The following is a 17,420-nucleotide window of genomic DNA, read 5'->3' on the forward strand; positions in this document are numbered from 1 at the left end:
GACTCCCCAGACTCTGGAATAGACTGCCCATACATGTCAAGCAGAGCACCTCCTTGGCCCTCTTCAAAAGGAACCTTGATGATTGGATTGGAGATAGGAAATTCACCCCGGGGATCACATCAGTCGCCCTGCTAGACAGGGGTCCAGGGAAGTAAATACTGTGGGAAGAAATAGCCAGGGGAATTGTTATAGCTAGGCATGTACAGGCCCTAGGGCTGATAACCTAGTACCAACCTATAAACCCTGTCTTTATGGAAAACAATGCAATTATCTTTAGATGAAAAAGCCTGGAGTTTGGAAATCTTTTTAGCAGATGTAATAGCAACTAAAAAGTCTATGTTCCAAGACAGGAATTTTAAGTTAGTTTTGCTGAAGGTTCAAAGGGTTGTTGGGTTGAGCCTTGAAGTACTACTGTTAAATCCCTGGGCAGTGACAGATCTTGTACTGGGGGCCTGATCAGAAAGGAACCCTTTAGAAAAGCATTATGTAATTTGGAAGCAGCCAAGCAAGAAGCATTGTCTCCTGAGTGAAAATTTGACATGACTGCCAACTGTACTTTGATTGTGGAAAATACTACCACCTTCTCTAAAACGAGAAGCTAAAAACTCCAATACAGAAAACATTTGGGCAGTAATGGGATAAATGTCATTTTTCAGGGCACAAATTGAAAATCTTTTCCACTTGCTATTGTAAATTCTCTTAGTGGAATATTTCTGTGAGGAAAAAAGCACATCACAAACAGGGGAAGGGAGCCTAGGCTATCCACCTATTAATGGAACTGGTGAAACCATTCAGTTAGTTTGAGGGATGGAATGCTGGGATATTTTATCCCAGAGGTATGTGACAGAATGTCTGGACTGGGGTCCAGTACCCAATGAGGATAACAAAGATGAGACCAAAGGAAGGGAAAACAGACCTGGAGAGGCTAGCAGGGGCCAATAAGGATAACTAAGCTCTTCAACCATCTGGTTTTCTGTAAGAATTTTGGAATCAGTGGTACTGGGGGATAGACATAAAGGAAACAAGGGGGCCAAACATGGACTAGAGCATCTCTCTGTGACTCCTCATGAAGGGGGATCAGGGTAAAGTAGCTGTTGCATTTGTTGTTGCGGAGTGAAGCAAAACGATTGCAGCAAGGTAGGCCCTAACAATGTAAAATTTTGTCTGTTACTTATTGATTATGATACCATTCATGAGGCATCAGAATGGACCTGCTGAGCTTGTCTGCTAGCATGTTGTATTTCCCAAGAATGTCCATTGCTACTAGAAAGCAGTTGGAAGAGATTGCCTATTGCCACACTCTCATAGCTTCTTGACAGAGGGGATAAGATCAAGTTCCACCTTGTTTGTTGATATACTAGACCATAGACATGTTGTCAGTTTGAAAAGCAATGGTCCCCAGAGGGAAAACATCTTGAAATGCCTGGAATGTTAGAAGGACTGCTGTCATCTCTAGGACATTGATATGTGAATTGGTCTCTTGGGGGGACTATATTCCTTGGACTGTCCTTTTCAAAAAATGCCCCCCTCCCGCCCTAATTGGGAGGTGTCTGTGGTTATTGTGACTACTTGGTTGACAGAACAACTGGGAAATATATGAGAGTGTCATCCAACTGGATCCACCATTAAAGATGGTTTCTGCATACCTGAGTGAGTCTGACTAGGTAAGAAATAGGTTGTCAAAGAATAGGCCACTGAAAAGCTAGAGTCCATTTGAGAACATGCATATAGCTACATGCTAATGGGAATAACACTATAGATGTTGCCATGGAACCTAGAGCCTGTAGGACCAGTCTGACAGGAGAAGCAGGGTGAGAAAGGATTTGTTGAACCTAGGAATTGATCATGGCCACATGATGTGGGAGTAGGGAAGCGATCTGACTTATTGTGTTCAGATGAGCACTGATAAACTCCAGGCTCTGTATCAGAAGTAGCTTTGATCTCAAAATATTGACTATAATGTCCAGACATTGGTAAATTTGCAGCAAATAGTCCCTGGACTGTTCTTGGAAATGCTTGGTTGGAGTGGTGAGGAGCCAATCGTCTAAGTATGGAAACACCCAGAATCCTTGCAGTCTCAGGTGAGCTGCTACCACTGCCATACACATGGTAAACACTCTGGGAGCTGTAGTGAGTCCAAAGGGCAGGGCTCTGAATTGACAATGACTGGCTCCTAGCCGAAAGTGCAAGTGTCTTCAGGAGCGTTTGTCTATTTTGATGTGATAATATGCATCCTGAAGATGGATTGAGCACATCCAATCATCTTTGTATAAAAGAGATATAATGGGTTGAACCATGACTATTCAGAACTTTAATTTCCTCACATATTAGTTCAGATTGCTTACATCAAAAATTGGTCTCAGGTCCCTTGTCATTTTTGGCACTAAAAAGAACCTTGAGTAAGTTCCAAATCATCTCTGGTCTGGTGGGATCTTCTGGATGGCTCTTTTGTCCAACAGTTTCTGAATTTCTTCAGCTGCAGCTTCTCTCTGACTGGGTGGAATGTTGGAAAGCTTTCTTCTCTTGAGAGAGGGCATTTGGAAAAGTGGTATAAAGTAACCTCTGGATATTATGTTTAGCACCCAATAATCCTTTGTTAAGTAGCCCAAGTGTATGGGAGGAAGGACAAATGTCCCCAGACTACCTCCAGAGGTGAGCAGTTGGGCAGCCCCTCAGGGGGCACTGAAAGGGTCTATCCAGAAACGAATCTTGGAAAACCTGATTTTGCAGGCCTCCTCTCCTGAGATGATGGCATCTTCCATTCAAGCTCCATCTACTGCCTCTGAGGGAGTTCTGTCCATGTGAATCCTGAAAAGATCCCTGGAATTTACAGGACCACATTTTTTTTGCCTCCTCTTTGATTCCTTGAGAAGGATTGTTGCAGGGTAGAAAAGTGAATCCATATGGCAGACAGGGTATTTCCTTTTTGTTCACTTTAGGAAAGCATTTCTTTCACAGAAGGACCAAACAGAGAAGTTTCGTCAAAGGGAGCATTGATGAAAGAATACTTGAAAGGCTCTGCAAAATCACATAACTGTATCCAGACATGTCTCCTTAGGTCAGTGCCTGGGAGGTACCTTCTGCTGCATGCAAAATTAGCCTCGTGGATGCATTCAATATAGATAAAAGAGTGGCCTGCTGTAAAGATGATCTTTTATAATCCTTTGGAGACATGGACTCTGAGACAGACTTTGAGTGTTCCTTGGTCAGATTCCTCTGCAGTCTTGTAAAGTGCATCAAATAGTTCAGGGACCTCAAGGCAAAGGTTACTGATGCAAAAACATGCTTTCCAAATCTGTCCAGCTTTCTGGACTCTCTACTGGGGGGTAGACAGAGAAGGTCTGTTATACTAGCTCCTTCTTGGTGGGTGCTGCCAAAACCATCGCATCAATAGGGATTTCTTTGCTCCAATGGACTCTGTGTTTTGGAGGAGCTAAAATTTTGTCTGGTCAATGTAGGATCGGTTCCACAGAAAATGATTCCTTCCATATCCGGTGAGACTAGGTCAATAAGCTCATTGGCCAGGGGAATCACCCAAGATGCAGATGGGCCAGAACCAAAAGCTTCCAGGAATACTGACTCCTCAGGAGAAGGGTTATCTAATGACCAACCACCTTTCTGCTTAAGGATTTCCATAATATCTCCAAAGAAGACATCATCAGATGGTGATCTGGGGAACCATTCCCCTTCATTGAAGTATCTTCAGTAAGGGATTCCAGAGGGGAATCTATGTGCCTCCTTTTCCATGTTCTTTTTCAGTGAGTCTCCTCAGCAGGGTGCTCTGGACAGGTGTCCAAAGAGAGGGGTAGTTCCTCTATGGGGATTGTCTGGACACTACCTGGTACTGGATGACCCTGTGGAGTAGGTCTGATGATATCACAGCTTGGAACCTAAGGGGAATAGGGTGCAAGAGCCAAAGATGTATGACAGACTGGATCTTTTGAATGTGATGACACTGTCTCCACAACCATGAAGGCCAACAGACTCAGGGAAGCTGTGACCTGCAAAGGAGGCAAGCCATGACTTTAACTGGATTCCTATCTCGAGGAGGGAGCCAGATCTAAGCTATCTAGTGCCGAGGCTCTGAGGGGTAGGGAAGGTTCCTACAACATCAGAGTCAATCCTGATCCCATGGATCCAACACCAATGCTTTGGCTCCAAGACTCCGCCTGATCCAATGGAATGGGAGCATAACTGGTCAGGGAAATGTTAGAGGTCAAAGAAGTTATTCTCTTCAGCTCCAACACCATCACTCTTGGAACTCTCGGATCCTGGGTATGTGAAACTGAAGGACGAATCAAAAAAGGAGATGCAATTGTATGGGAGATGGATGGAAGGCTCACAGATCTGATGGGAGATAGGACCAGTATAACTCCCATCTGGATATGAGCACTGAGGGATTTTCCCATCACCCTATCCACTTCCACTTCAGAGAGAGACACTTGGAGGACCTGTTAGATGAGGTGGTAGACTGAAGTCTGGACTGCTTCCTCAGAGTTGGCATGAGAGGAGAGTGGAGCTGAGTAGATATCAGGTCTATGATGAACTTGGGTGAACATGTTCAGGTGTCTGAGAGGTATCTGAGATCAGATCCAACAGTTTCAGATCCATGGGTTTAACAGGAGCAGTACACAAAATGACTATTGGATCCAAAGGCTTAGGATCTGTAGATTTCTTCTTTGAATCGGACAAGGTCAGATCTGAAGACCTTCTTATTTTTTGTGGAGGCTCCAAGGATGAAGAAGTCTTCAGAGACTTAGGGGGAGATCTCTTTCTGTGTTCTTATGGAGCCTTGGGCAATTTCCTGGGGGGTTGAGTGCCAGAAGAGGAAGGGAGTTGTAACCCTTTAAGGACTATTTTGTTTCACCTGTCAGTAACAGCCTTGTAGTTAAACCCTCACAAATGGTACAGTTCGTACCCAGATGTGCTACCCTTAAATAATAAATAATCTCCCTGTGGGCATCCAAATTCAGATTTTTGTGCCCAAAGGATGTGCATTTTTTTAAACTCTATAGGCTTCTCAGCCATAGCAGCAACTGCAAACTACAGAAAGAAAAGAAAGGAGGAAAGAAATATCATTTTACTTTTTTTTTTTAACTATAGCAAGGTAGAACAAAAAACTACCAACAATGATAATAAAGAATACCCTGTTAAAAAGGGTCAGAAAGGGGCAGAATGAAAAGAAAAGAACAGAGTACCAACAGTGTTACTAAAGAAAATTACTTTATTAAAGTAATTAAACTGACAGAAAAAAACCCAAATCTAAGAGGGAGGAAAAAAAATCTAATGTAAATATAACAGAAAGAAATAAGACATTTTTGAGAGAAAAAGCCCTTACAGCTAACCTAGAAGACCAACAAAACACTAAGAGAGAGGATCCACATCTATGCGCAATGGTGGCAAATGAGATCTGAGGCACTGGGATGGGATAGGGCATTATGGGTAGAGGGAGGAGCTCGAGAGTTGGATATAACATCTGTGGAATGCTGCTAAGCTGGATCTGAGGTCATATTTGTAGCCCATTCATTGAGGAAGAATGAAAAGGATAATATATCTAGTAAATAAATGTCATAATTTATTGTAATTATAGAATCTAAATGGAAAGATGTAGGAAAAAGATATTTTGCTTACATTGCTTTCTAAAACTGGATCTATTTTAATGAATTAATAAAGAAGTGGTCTTAATATCATCAGATTTTAAATTTCAGACTTTACCCAAAAATAATTTGCCATCTAAGTAAACCATGGAATATGTAATACTTGTTAAAGTTAATTAAAGTTGTTACTATTTAAATAATGTGTTTGTCTGCTGAAAATATAATCTGTTTGGGACTTCCAAGATGGCTGCAATTTGATCAACAGCTTAATTTTAGGTGTATCAGTGTGAAAAAGAAACTGAGCAATGGGGACCAGTAATATTATTTATGATGATGCACACAATCTCTATTTGACTGAGATTGACATTTGGCGTAGGTATTTGGATGATTGCTGGATGGTGGGGAGGTCTGATGTTGAATACTTACAGGGATTTATTGAATATCTTAATGACAACAAATGGGGTCTACATTTTACTATGAATTTTGATCAACATAAGATTACTTAGTTAGATGTACTGATAACTAGGAACACAGATAATACCTTCAGTACACAAGTATTCAGGAAACATCCAGAATATAACACCTTACTCCACGCATCCAGCTTTCATCTGAAACATATAGCCAAAAATATTCCCAAATCACAATTCATCAGAATGAGACGAATTTGTTCAGAGGATAACACATTCCAGGCTTTTCGTCATGATATGATCAACAGGTTTTGGGAAAGGGGTTACAACATGGGCCATGTTATTACTGCTAGCAATTATGCATCACAACTTAACAGGGATGATCTCCTCAGATATAAAAAGAAAACCCAAACAAATACTAACACCTTAAGATTCACCACCACGTATGGCAAAAACACCAATAAACTAATGGATGCCATTAACCGACACTGGAACATTCTTTTAGCAGACACTGCTTTGTCTCAACATCTATCTGAAACATGTCTATTCTCATTTAGAAAAGGTAAAAATTTGGGAGCACATTTCAATCATTATAAACATCATTCAGAATCTAAAAATTTGCATATGATTCAAACTTCTATTTCAGGGGATAAACTTGTGGGTTGTATGCCCTGTGGCCACTGCACCAATTGTAAATTTGTATTAAAAATGAAACACTTTTCCAGCAATAATACCAGCAATATATATGACATTCAGTTTTTTGCAAATTGTAATACAGACTGGGTTATATACATGGCCTCTTGTAGCTGTCATGCATTTTATATCGGTCAGACATCTAGACCTTTTAAACTGCATATATCTGAACATCTTAGTGATGTCAAGTGCAAACGGCCCAATAATGCTTTATATAAACATACCCTCAAACACAACACAGCCAGTTTTCATTTTACAGTCATTGACAAAATAATTGGAGATAGAACTAACAAATCAGGATGGCACACCAAACTGAATGCAAAAGAGAAAAAATGGATTGTTAAATTGGGTGCTTTATTTCAGCCTGGTCTCAATGAATATTTATGAGTATATGTATGCATATTTATGAGCTCACCAATGAAATTTTGTTAAGAATTAAGCTTTACTATATAAGAACCTCACAATAGTTATGTAACTTTACACTGATGAAGGCTAGGTAAAGACCATAGCCAAAACCGGTCTGTTCATGTGGTTCTTTATATTATGATTCATTAAATCAAGTTTTTACAGCTCACAGTTGCTGGTATTTATTCTTTTTGAATTTGCTACATTTTGAGCCGTGCATCTGCCTCTGCGCAGGGGAAGTTCTTTTTGTGTGCACTACCTGTTTCCTGCTGGAGGTCTGTGGTTTGCTGTGTAGAAGACTCTGTGTTTCAGATTCTTCGTTCAAACGTTTGAGCTCTTAAGATTACTTTGGACTGATACACAAACCCAATTTACAAATTTGTCTATGAATTGATAGGGATTTTCCCTTCTTTTGCTTTCAAGATCATAAGTCTATTTGGACTGCTTATAACGATTCATTACTGAAGCGGACGTGCCTCCTGTATTTGGCGTTCTTTTCAGGGTTACTATTGGATCGTATACTTTTGCTATTTTTCAGCTGAAGGTGTCATTTGAAGGATGATTTATGGACTATAGCTGTTTTATTGTATACATGAGCTCCTTTTTTCTTTTGGAGGGTTTTTTCAAACCCGTGGCATCATCGCTTTAATCACCAGGGCCGTAAGTACAAGGCAGTTTTCTTTTTACGGTCCATTTTGGCCTTATTTCAACAATATTGGCTGAACTTTATGGTGAACTCTTTGGTGAATATTTACATCTGAACTTTTCACAAACCAGGGTTATTATTTGGTTTTGGACATTTGGATATTCCTAGTCCTTTTACGTCTGGGTTTTTGAATGTTTAACTATGGTGAAACCACATCACTCTACTAACATGACATTCGGTTCATGTTAGATTGTGCTTTTGTGTAACTATCTTTATATTGGGACCAAGTTCCATGTTATTATGAATTATGATTAGAACATAATTCACTTTTTTATGACAAGCGACCCAGATTATCTATGTTCGTGTATCTTTTGTTCTACACAACTTTATCATCTCAATCCGTGGGACCTATTGCAGCTGACTTTTTCATCAAGCAAATTACTTTTGGCTTTTTTGTTTGACATTATATTTTACGAGTAGGACTGGTAACTTGAAATTGTGCATATACCGGATTATTTCATCAGGCAGGATATAACACCACCGGGTTTGGTGTATGTTTGATTGAGGTTCTATATCAGACTTTTCCAATTTTGATTATCTGTTTTATGTATTGGGACTAATTTATAGTCCATTTATTATTCCGTACAACTAGGGGCTTATGTTTTCAAGTAATTTTTGAACTGTATGTGTTTGATATATAACTTTTCTCAGTGTTTATTGATTCGAATGGCTGGTCATTACAGACCAGTTTGGTAGATCTACACCAAGCCAATTATCTTATAAATATGTATATTGGAGGTCCTATTGCTATCCAGGGCCATGTTTGAACTCTTAGATACAACAGTTTGAATACATGATTCTGAATATTATTTAATTTTTTGAATATTAGCCACAACTATCACTGCAGATATATACTCTTGGTTAATTATTATTACCTATAGTGTTACACTAAACTAGTCCTTGTTTATTATCCAGTGTTTAGGGATATAGTAATAATGTACTTCATGTTACAGCTGGACTAGATGTACACAATACACTTATATTTCACACAATTCAATGAATATAATAATTTTTCTGGAGTTATATATTGCCTAATGATCCCCCCTTTTTCTTAACTCATAACAATAGGATTAGTCTATTTCTTTTTACTGTTTTCCATACAAAAAAACAAGGTTTATATGCTGTCCAGTGACTTCATTTTTGGGATCACACAATAACAGGATCTGTATACTCTTTGCTACATTATTGATAATTCTATACATTTTGAATGTCATTACATGGACTAATTTTCAAAACAATTATTTATTTTACCACTGAATTTAGTGATTGGCATTACAACTTAGTCCTATATTGGGCATTGACACAGCTTTTCAACAGTGCTGTAAGGTATGATATAATTACAGTTGTAATATTACCATATTTTTGCCCATTTTTATTATATGGACCCCCCCCTTTTTTGGTGTTTTTTCATTGCTGTCCTTATTCCAAATCATTCATTTAGATTTTATTGCTTCTAGTCTGTTGAAGGACTCTGTTTTTTATGGTATTGACTTTGAATTTGCCATCACAGTTACCATTATTGTCCTGTTTATTTTATATCTGGACATGGCACATTTTACCATATTCTTGTGATTTATGATACATTTTTGGGACATTTTGTTGAATATCTCAATTATAACAGCTGTAAAATATTATTTATCTACAGCTTCATTGGCCACTATAGTCCAGATTTAATATTTGGAACATAGAAACCAACTATATATCTTTCAAGGACGTGGTGCTGTGTTTATCATAGATCTATAAACCAGCTTTTCTATCACTAACTTTTTCATCACTAAGCTTAGATTTTTGTCCAACCTTTTTGGTTGTCTATACTTAGAATTAGTTCTCAAGATGGATTTAAATAGAATACTTGTTGGTCTTTCTTCTGACAAAGAAGATCTAGGTATTTTTGGAATTGGACAACAATCTAACAATACCAATCTTATGAACATTGACCATCCCGAACAGCAGTGTGAGAAACTGTTTCAAAATCTAAACAAAAGTATGAAAACATTAAGATCTAATGTTTGGCATTTGAAATTATTCAAAGCATATATGGCTAAAGGTTTAACTCCCAGAGGTCTAAGAGTAAAAATTCAGCCTTTAGTAACTGAGCCTGATGAACAACTAACCAGAGAATGGTCTCTCATACAACAAAACTGTTCCATGAAATTCGTGGAAACATTAGCTAACTATTATGAACATATTATTGAGAACGAGACACTTATGGTTGGCAAATTATGTGATGATTGCAACAAACACAAAGACCAATTATTTTTTTCTACTTTTTTGTCCAAACTAAGTTCAGATTTATTTAATTTTGAACACCAACTTAAGGAAAGGAAGCTTAAAAAATTTCCAAAGAGATTTAATTGACTATGAGAAAGGTCAACCTTTTAGACAATCCAGACATGTAAGGTTTGAAGGTAGTTACCAAAAAACCAATGTCACCCCTAAACGTAAGCGCCTAAGGTCTATCCTCAAGAAACATAGTACCCTAACTGATTCATCAGAGAGTGAGTCTTCATCTGGCACTGATCTAGACACACAACACACCACAGACTCCCCCACCCCCAAACGTAACAACAGTGGGATCCCTTTAGGCCCTATACAAGGGGAGGCAGAAAACATCGGAAAAGTCGAAAGCTTGGAGAATCTCATGGAATTGTTGACGAACAAATAAATGTATACACTAATACTAATGTTTTAAACATCTCTGATGTATCATTATCTGAGTCACAAACTGCTCTGCTGAATAAAGGCCTTTCTTTTATTCCATTTTTTTTTGTGTCTGAAGACATTTTTGCACAAGATGTTAGCATTCTGTAGATTACTTAACCTTAAATTGCATTTTCAGGATAAAAAACAATATGATCAGTTGGCTGTTAATTTTAGATACCACAAATCCACCTTTGTTCCACCCATGCATCCTAGCGTAAGCCTTTTTCAACATAGTGTTCTCAAAGATCTACACTTCACTTTTAATATGACCCAACCTATGTTGAACAATATCTCTCAGAATGATTTGATTAGTTTACAAGAACTTACTGACAATAAGGAACTGGTAATCATATCTGCTGATAAAGGCGGAGCTGTGGTGGTCATGAACTGGATTGATTATGATGCTGAAGCCCACAGATAGCTGAACGATGCTAGATACTACACTAAAATGCCTTTAGATCTGACACCCATGTTTAAAAAACAAATTGACAAATTTTTAAATTCAGCATTGGAGAATGGCATCATCTCACCTAATACCCTAAACCATCTTACCATCACTGATCCGGCCAGTCAATACATTTATTTTTTGCCCAAAACTCATAAAGATCTTTTGCATCCACCAGGTAGACCAATTGTGGCTGGAAATGGCTCTCTTACTGAACCTTTTTCGGAGTTTCTAACCAAATATCTTAAACCTTTGCTAAAGTGGGTAAAATCCTGTATCCAAGACACCACAGAATTTTTGGGCATTATAAATGATATGCAAATTGAAGATGACTGGCTGCTATGTACCCTGGATGTTAGTGCATTATATACTAACATACCACATTGGGCAGGGTTAGATGCCATTGAATACTGGTTATACAAATCACAATTATACAAACCTGGATTTAACACTTTCCTTATATGCCTCACTGAACATGTTCCCACCAAGAATGTGTTTTATTATGGGAAACAATGTTACCTCCAAATACGAGGTACTGCTATGGGTGCATCTTTTGCCCCAATATATGCAGATTTGTATATGGCATATATTGAGGAAAAAATTATTTATGATGATGTACACAATCTCTACTTGACTGAGACTGACATTTGGCGTAGGTATTTGGATGATTGCTGGATGGTGTGGAGGTCTGATGTTGAATACTTACAGGAATTTGTTGAATATCTTAATGACAACAAATGGGGTCTACATTTTACTATGAATTTTGATCAACATAAGATTACTTACTTAGATGTACTGATAACTAGGAACACAGATAATACCTTTAGTACACAAGTATTCAGGAAACATCCAGAATATAACACCTTACTCCACGCATCCAGCTTTCATCTGAAACATATAGCCAAAAATATTCTCAAATCACAATTCATCAGAATGAGACGTATTTGTTCAGATGATAACACATTCCAGGCTTTTCGTCATGATATGATCAACAGGTTTTGGGAAAGGGGTTACAACATGGGCCATGTTATTACTGCTAGCAATTATGCATCACAACTTAACAGGGATGATCTCCTCAGATATAAAAAGAAAACCCAAACAAATACTAACACCTTAAGATTCACCACCACGTATGGCAGAAACACCAATAAACTAATGGATGCCATTAACCGACACTGGAACATTCTTTTAGCAGACACTGCTTTGTCTCAACATCTATCTGAAACATGTCTATTCTCATTTAGAAAAGGTAAAAATTTGGGAGCACATTTCAATCATTATAAACATCATTCAGAATCTAAAAATTTGCATATGAATCAAACTTCTATTTCAGGGAATAAACTTGTGGCCTCTGCACCAATTGTAAATTTGTGTTAAAAACGAAACACTTTTCCAGCAATAATATCAGCAATATATATGACATTCATTTTTTTGCAAATTGTAATACAGACTGGGTTATATACATGGCCTCTTGTAGCTGTCATGCATTTTATATCGGTCAGACATCTAGACCTAAACTGCGTATATCTGAACATCTTAGTGATGTCAAGTGCAAACGGCCCAATAATGCTTTATATAAACATACCCTCAAACACAACACAGCCAGTTTTCATTTTACAGTCATTGACAAAATAATTGGGGATAGAACTAACAAATCAGGATGGCACACCAAATTGAATGCAAAAGAGAAAAAATGGATTGTTAAATTGGGTGCTTTATTTCAGCCTGATCTCAATGAATATTTATGAGTATATGTATGCATTTTTATGAGCTCACCAATGAAATTTTGTTAAGAATTAAGCTTTACTATATAAGAACCTCACAATAGTTATGTAACTTTACACTGATGAAGGCTAGGTAAAGACCATAGCCAAAACCAATCTGTTCATGTGGTTCTTTATATTATGATTCATTAAATAAAGTTTTTACAGCTCACAGTTGCTGGCTTTTCTTCTTTTTGAATTTGGACCAGTAACTCTGCCAGATTTAGTAAATTCAGTTGCTGGCTGGTAAGTACACTGTCTGGATGCCAGCAAAGAAGAAACTTTGACAGCCTGAAAGAAAATGAACTAGAAAAGGTGAAAAGAAAACACAGGCTGGGAAGAATCCTTCAAGTGTTCTGCAAAAAGCACTTCAAGCTCCTGCTTTGGTGTAAGACATGGCTTCTATTAATCTAGAGAAAAATGTCAAATGTGCTCAGAGCTGATTAAAATAAATGAAACACTGAAGTAGTATATAAACTTGAATAAAAGAATGCTGGAAAAAATGGAAGAATCTTTAAACAGCTATTCAAATGAACTGATAAAACTGTAAAAGTTAGAGGTTGAAATAAAGAAAAGGCTCACTGAGTACAAGACTGCTCAAGAAGAGATGTTTCAAAAAAGGAAGAGTTAGAGGACAAAGCAAGCTGGGAAATCCAGAGATTTTCTGCTGTGCCAGAGAAACTGGAAGGAAAAGACTGTATTCATTTTATGAAAGCACAAATAAGCAACTGGACTGGTATTCTACAGCAGGATTTGTTATCTGAAAGGGCACATCATATGCATGATAAAAACCTGGCCATGAAAAAGCAGCCAAGACCTGTATTAGTAAAGATGCAATCCAAGCTGATCCTGTCAAAACTGTGGTAAAAGGGCAAAGTATTAAAAGCTGGACACAGCAGAGTGTTTATCAAAATGATTGTTCACTGTACACCAGGCAGAAGAGAAGCAAATTTATCCCAGTAGTCAGGGAATGTTGAGAGGTGAATGTGAATTTCAAGCTGCTGTATCCAGCTGTCTTCAGAATAGCTTTTTTTTTGGAGGATCAAAGTCATTTCTGATGCAGAAAAGGCTAAGGAGGAAATACAAAAAAATGTCCAACAAAAAGTGAGACAACAAACAGAAAGGGAGTCTGCTTCTCATTCTTCTGATAATAGAACTCATTGACAGGCTTTCCCAGTGAAACTTTTTCCAATGTTCTAAAGGAAAATCTTTGAGAGACAGAAAAAGCACAGGTGTTAACTAGAAGAATTAGGAGTTCCTTGGACTTGAACCAGAGTCTGAGATTTGGAGATGGGGATGAACAGGAAGAAGACCAGCAACACTGAAATTAGTGAATAAATGTGAGACTATAAAGCATCAAACACATTTGTGAAATATAGATTTGCAAGAAAAAGTGGAAGGATTGGACTTTTATTAACTGTTAAACTTGCGGGGGACTGAAAAGCATACACCCCACTTCATGTCATTAATGTTTGGAAGGACATGGAAAAGAAAAAAAGTAACTGAAAGTAAAACAATTTTTGTTCTTAACAGTAGCTGTGCAAAATATTTTATGATATAAATGACATGCTACATAGTAATTTATTTATAATAAGTTGTTGCTGTATGTGATAAGGATACTAAATTAAGCAAGTGACTTTTTCTTCTTTTATAGTTTAAGAAATGTAAGCATTACAGTGTAAAAAGAGAAGAAAGGCTGCACAAAAGCATGTTTCATTTAATGTGCTGTAATCTTGTGTTGCTGAAGTGGGTGATGGGCTGCAAAATAATCAGATTATAATACATGTAGAGTAGATGCATTTTCTCTTGCTTTTGCAGTGGTGAATGTCTGGATTAAGGTCCTTGAACTAATCAAATAACATGTTTTTGTGTAAGCAAATAAGAGAACAATTAATATAATGAAAAGTTTTCCCTTAGCAAATAAATGTCCGGTTTGAAAAGTCTGCAGCTGAGGTATGTTTATATTTTATTCTTAGCTTTTCATGGAGACAAGCTGTCTGGTCTGCAATAAAAGCCAGCTCAATTTTTAAGGCTAAAAATTAATGTTTTCTGAAAACACACAAACTGTTTTTCACATCTGGGAGAGGAATAAAGATAAGACAAGAACAGACAGTTAGTGTAAGTAGGAGCCCAAGCTGAAGCATGCTTTTTAGCATGGATAACCTTAACTTTAGATTAGGTTATGTCTATGTTTGCAGCTGTTAATTTGGGATGATTTTTCCAATAAGTTTATGACTATAATAACTAAAAGAATGGCAAAGGTGTGGCCAAAATCGATTGTCACAGTTGGAGACAAGCATTTGACAACATTAATACAGCAATGATGATCCACTGGGAAGCTGAGTGTAAGAAAATTCTGCTGTTGTTGGTGGGGTCTTGATGCAGAGAAATTATTTGACAAAATTAGCTTGGATTTTATGAGTAGGGCAATGGAAGTATCTGCATTTCTTTATAAAATAATAATGTTAATTAGGAGGACATATGAGGGATTGGAGGTAAACATCAAAGTGGGAGGGTTCCTTTCTTACAAGTTGTGTCTGACCAGAAAACCCAGACAGGGTTGCCCTCTTTCCCCTTTGTTATTTGCTTAATATTTAGATTTAGGTGGAAGTCCTCTGTTCACTTACAAAACAAGTCAAAATGTAAAATCCGTACTGGAAATTGAGCATAGAGGATCAACTGACATACAGAACTCATTTGGCATATACAAGTGTGGCAAGTGTAAGCAATGCCTATTTATATCAAACACTTCAAATGTACACATGAGGGCATTGAATTTTCACCTTAGGGATGCAGCCAGGTACAACTGTAATTCACAAGGGGTAGTTTACCTGGCAGTCTGTGATTCATGCCCACATTTTATGTAGGGCAAACTGTAAGAAAGCTCTCCAGAAGAATTTATGAACATTGCCTGGTCATCAAGATAAAAGATGCTGTAATGCCCTAGCCAAACATTCACTTGCATGTGCAAATTTCAGAAAATTCCATTTTTTTGTGCTTGACTCAGTAAGCATGAATGACTTTGTTGGCAACTACAATGTCCAACTGGAATCCCATGAGTCTAGTTGGCAAATAAGGCTTTGTGCTGACAAACAACCTGGTCTCAATGAATCCATAAACATTAAATGTTGTCTTTTGGCACAAAGGCTGTGAGATGACAATAATGTTACTATAGAAGTACTAATATTGCATATTTGAAAGATTTCAAGTCTATCTGAGGCGGATGATAACATAAATTAAACCATCAGATCACATTTTGTAATTTTAATACACATTGCGTCTCTTTAATGATTGTTAGATGCACTGTCTCTTAAGAAAATTAGCAAGATCCTGAGTTAGTATCATTGGTTGGATCGAATCATGTGATTACATGACACTGTTTTTAAATTTCAGTTTGTACATGTTTTTTTAACTCTGATGAAATTCTAGTTAAATAAAAGAATGAATGCGCTCATTCATTAAAAACATGTGGTGGAAACTGTTCCCTTACTGGCTTTTGTGGAATTATTTTGGAAGTTTCTAATATTTAGAGCCACTGGCAAAGCAAATAAGGGACTCAGAAATTAAAGGATATAATTGGTATGGTAATCAAGAAAAATTGGCTTTATTTGTAGACAATATTATTTTGTACCTGATAAAAAAACAGAAAAGGACATGTCAGTGTTGTGGAACATCTTGAGACTATTTCATATGATGTGCAAATCACAACTATGATAAAATGCAGGGTAATGAAGTAAAAGTGAGGCACTGGTACTTCTACACATATCTGTTAAAAAAAGAAATTATGTACTTACCATAACATTCCATGTTTGTAGTCCATCTCGCATATATTCTTGCTGGATGGGTTATCAGCTCCGACTTGGCCGATACTAAAGCTCAAGAGCTTTTACTGGCTCAAGGCTAGCCCCTATCCCATGGTGCCTCATGGCAATTCCCCAGCTCTAGTTTGCAAGAAAGCAATAAATACCTATCAGGTAAAAATAAAAAAGGAGCTGTATAAATACAGCAAAGGATTAGAAGTATAATCCATTCCAGGTGGACAAGAAAAAGAACAATGTCAGGCAGCACCAAAAAGGACCACCAGATCCCCCAGAAACAGAAAGGGGGTTGGAGGGAGGGACACAACAATATAGGTGAGATGGACTACAAACATGGAACATTATGGTAAGTACATAACTTCTTTATGTTATGTAGTCCTATCTCACCGTAATTCTTGCTGGATGGGACAGCGTGCCTAGCACCTTTATCCCAGGTGGCTCAAGTGAAGAGACTCTTCAGCACAGTAGACCCAAAGGATGAACTGTCCCGGTAGGCCAAATCCAATTTGTAATGAGTGACAAACGTATGTAGTCTTTTCAAAGTATCTGCTGCACAAATAGTATCAATTGGGACCCTAGATCTAAAGGCACATGAAGTAGCTACAGCCCTAGTAGAGTGACCTTTAACTTTGACAAGCAATTGTCTACCAGCTTGTTGATAAGCAAAAGATACGCAATCCGAAAGCCATTTTGAAAGACTAATTTTAGAAACAGGCAAGCCTCTCCTTTTGTCAGAAAAGGAAACACAAAGTTGATCAGATTTCCTGAATTCTTTAGTCCTGTGTGTATAAAACCTGAGTATTCTGTGGACATCTAGCTAGTGTAGTCTATACTCTGATTTATTAGAGTGGTTTGGAAAAAACACAGGTAGCTCAATGGTGGT

The sequence above is a fragment of the Protopterus annectens genome, chromosome 4.part0 (assembly GCF_019279795.1).
Source record: "Protopterus annectens isolate FY-2018-M chromosome 4.part0, PAN1.0, whole genome shotgun sequence".
NCBI classification, from domain to species: Eukaryota; Metazoa; Chordata; order Ceratodontiformes; family Protopteridae; genus Protopterus; species Protopterus annectens.